Source organism: Camponotus floridanus, unplaced genomic scaffold (assembly GCF_003227725.1).
Source record: "Camponotus floridanus strain SB8 unplaced genomic scaffold, Cflo_v7.5 scaffold6, whole genome shotgun sequence".
Lineage (NCBI taxonomy): Eukaryota > Metazoa > Arthropoda > Insecta > Hymenoptera > Formicidae > Camponotus > Camponotus floridanus.
In genome coordinates, this window is record NW_020229769.1 from 52002 (window position 1) to 56879 (window position 4878).

A 4878-nucleotide genomic window follows, 5' to 3' on the forward strand; every position below is an offset into this window, starting at 1 on the left:
TTTATAAAAATTTTTGATTCGATGATATGAATTATTATATACAATTATTTATATTAAAGACTCTACTCTATAGCTGTGTTCTTCATACCAGATAATTAAAAGAGATTACTGTGTTATCATATAAAAGATTTGCTGTAATAATATACTGATATACGAGTACGAAACAATTGCATATACTTGCTTCGCAATTTTAATTACTTAATTATGCACAGTGAGATCGAAGAATAAGCAAAAAACAGAAAGATACAAGGAAAACTTACGAAAAGCTGTTAAAAAAAAAAATAAAAAAAAATAAATGGAAAACTCGATATTATTCGCTTTCCACTTTTGCATCTGTGCTTGAACACGTAACTATTATTTTGAAGAATCTGATCGATTTTTTTTTTCTTTCAAGTGTGCTCGGAATAGATCTGCTGAGTAGAAAAAAAGGATGTTTTTTTTTTGCGCTGAACTCTCGATCGTGTCTAATCGCGCTGAGCGCGCTCATTGTTTGACATGTCCCCAATTGTATAAACCTCATTAGCGGTTATACGTTGGTGTTACATCAACAAAACAATTAGAGAACGAAATGAAGACGAACAATATATTATTGATTATGAGGTTCAGTTGTCCAGCCGGCTCGGTATATATATATATATATATAAATATATATTTTTTTTTCATAGGCACAATTATTGATCGACCATATTTTATTTTAACAGATCAACCAGACAGATTTGTATGATACTCCTAGCGAGTTTTAAATTAAGCACATATATATACACATACATACATACATACATACACGCGTGAATGACCATGTTCTCGAAATCGAATTTATCTAAGCATTATAAAAAAATGTCACGAACCGAATATACACTGTATTAATAATATGTACACCGATTCCTTACTCAGATCAATGAATATTGTTCATTGTTAAAGTGGTAGTGGGCCGCCAATGCATAAAAAATATAGCTGTGCGTCCCTAGTGCGACAGTGCTATTATAATATTATTGCTGTGTGGTGGTAATAATGTTTATTATTATATTATAGTTATTATATATTATACACACACAAGAGACATAACTATAAGAAAGAAAGAAAAAGAAAGAAAAAAACAAGTACACATAGAGAAATGTTACCCGCTATTTCGGCTGGACTTAGTAATAATATAATAATATTATATAGATATATATTCGATATATATAAAATGTTCATTTTCATTGAACATTTGAAAATCTTTCTTGGTGGGGATTTCGGCAAGTGTTCAATACATAGCGAGACTATATAATGTAATTGAAACGATTCCCCAGAGACGCGCATAAGATTCAACATGATGATATGAAGCTCATGGAATCGTATGAGGGCTTTTTGACCTTTATTCCAGGGAGCGCTTCAATTATTCTCTAAGAGTACATTGTTATAATTTAAAGCCTATTTTCAAATTTGATTTATGATAACTACGATATATATATTATATATATATAAATATATATGTGTATATATATATATATATATATATATATATATATATATATATATATACATGATATAAAACTATTATATGACATATAACAATGAAGCAAATAAATATAACGACGATAAATTTATTCTCTTCATTATATTCATCCTATCGTTCATGCTTCCACATTTGATTTACAGAAATACTGATAAATGTTTGTATTATTTACACAATATGAATCATTTTTCTTTTGACATTTATTATAGAGAATACAACTTCTTAATACGTGCTTTGAATTTTGACGTTTTTCCTTAATTCTTAAGATGCAATTTTGAAACATTGTAAAAATAACATCTTTAAAAAAGAGAATCCTAATAATTTGGATATATGTTTCATTATGATTCTCAATAACTTTAAAAAATATCTTCATCATAAACATTCACTTTAGAGATTTAAATATGTAAATATCGAATTTATTTTTTTTATTTTAAACTTTTTGTGCGGAGAGTAAATATGTAATTTATAATTTCATTATAAAATAAAAGGCCCAATAACAAAAAGTAAATATATTTTAATAATAAATACTTAATATATAAAGTATTCAGGACACTTGATTTCATTATGCATAATGTGATGTTAAAGTAAATAATTAAATTTATCCTCAATAATAGCTAGAAATTCATAACATACACTGCATTACACATATCTCAAAATTTCTAAACAATAATTCTTAAGCGTATTAACAGACACAATTTTATGCAAATGTAAACAAAAAATATATATATAATTATATAATATATAAATAGGATATAAAAAGAGGTGATATGAAAATTATATTTCGAAATCGCTTATCTTATAAACCAAAAGAGAACGCCACAAAATTCAAAGCGCTATTTTATTATATTTTTATTTTATATTTAACAGAGTCCTTTATAATATATATATATATATATATATATATATATATATATATATATATATATGTGCTGTGTAAAATGAAAAAATTAGTTAAAATATTTATCGAACTTAAGATTGCATATTTAATTTCTTGAATATTTTTTGAATATACATTTTATTTATATTATGTTTTTTATTATTAATAAATCTATGACAAATTGGTGTAGAAAACTAATCAGTTATTAATTTGTAAAATCAGAAATTTTTATTTCAGTTTTTATTCATAATTATTTATTTAAAAACTCCTGTGGTTTCTTATTGACATCATTTTGAATTATGATATCAGAAGCAAGAATTATAATTTTTTAAAAATACATTGAAATAAATATTCAGATATCATTCAAAATACATCCAGAGACTATCACGAAGATCTTTTAAGAATGTGTGCTGTCTTAGGTAAGTTGTTGAATACGATCACTTAATGTCTCAATTAATATACAAGGTTTAATAAAGATTTGACCAATGCTTATGTGGAATGGATAAAGTGTAATAAACTGAACAAAAAAATCTTTTACAATTCCTCACATCTTATGGTCTAGTTGCGAAACGTACGCTCATTTGCCATCTCTTTAAGTCAAATTCAATAATTATTGCAAAATGATAAAGAATTTCCTATTTTACTGCACTTTACTCACTCTACCACGAGCATCGATTCAATTTTTATCAAGCATATAGTTTATCCTGTTAAAATATATAGCGCGATTAATAATTTTAAATTAAAATTTTTAATAGATTTGATTATAAAATTTCATATCCATACTATTATTTTTATAGGAAAATTACGGGAGGAAAAATAAATATAACAATTTTATTATAGAAAAACGTTTAATTTAAGCTTATACGTTAATAATACCGAAGAAACAGGAAACTTACAAAGTTTGTAATAGAGAACAATTTTTCATATATAATAGTCACATTATATTAAATAACAAATTATAAAAAATTCAAGATTTTATACTATTATATTGTATCATTGAAAACGTTAAAATATCGTAATATATGTGATGTAATACATATATTACATCTCCAATTGAACATAATCTTTTTGTTTCATTCATTCATTCAGATATGATAACAATCGCAATTTATAGTAAAAATAATAAATGTTTATGTGACATTTATATAGAATTTACTTTACTGCATAAAAAAAATTGATATTGATTGTCAAACTTTTACGAGTTGACCTCTCTCTCTCTCTTTCTCTCTCGCTTTCTCCTTCCCTCTTCTTTTCCCTTCCTTTGCTCTCCTTTTTTTTCTGAATTGAATCTTACGTATAATCGTCACTATATAAAAAATATATTTGTATAACAAATATATTTTTAAATGTATATAATATTACATGATGACGCTTCTCGATTAACATGTCTTGTAATCATATACAAAATACCTTTTAATCTTCCTTTTAAGTAACTGGCATGCGTATATAAGTAAATAATATAATTAAGTAAAAATATAAAAGTCCAAAAAAAAACTAATCATGAATGAATAATAATTACATATGCATAATTTAAAAAAACTAATTCTTATTTAATGTGACATCATATGTATTATTGTGTACATCTAGTCGATCACAAAGAATCTAAGTTTCCAAAGATTTGAAGAAATCGCACGTATCAGGGGGCATCTGAAAACCTTTAATTATTCACGGATGCTCGCGTATGCGTATGTATATGTACATTCGTAAAAACTATATACATACATACATACATACATACATACATACATACATATATATATATATATATATATATATATATATATATATGTGTATATGTATGTATGTGTGTGTATGAAATATAAATAAAAGAAAAGAAAAGAAAAATTCACCAAGTATAATAATAATCTAATCTGTCTTCTTCCCATTGTTCAACAAAATAGTAATATGTATATATATATAGAACTATTTATACAAATTAGAAAATAATTTTCGTGTGTGTGTGTGTGCTCATCTTATTAAATTACTATTTGTTAGTGTAAGGAATTAAATATTATTTTTCGAGCTTTCTCTCTGTGAATGATCGCCATAGCGAGAAAGTGTCCCTGCAACGAAACGATTCTTCTAGAATTGTCTCTTGTGTAATATAACATAAAATCTTATTGATAATTAGAAGTGTATTACATATATGTACTTATGGTATAATTTATTTATCTCTTTCTCTCTTTCTTTTTCTTCTTCTCATGCACACACATACATACTTTTAACATATTTCATATTTGCAATTATATATTTCAAACATTACTCATACAATGCAACAGCATTGAATCAAGGTAAGTTTACGTCCATTGTAATTACACACATATACACATACACATACACATACACACAAACACAAAGTAAACTCGTACACAACCGCGTTTTCTATTTCTTACAGATATACGTTGCAATAATGACTTTGACAGAACCGTTCTTCTTGTGTATACAAAGTGTCTTAATCTGCATCCAGTTTTCGCATCATTCTCGCGTGTGTCTATGTTATTCC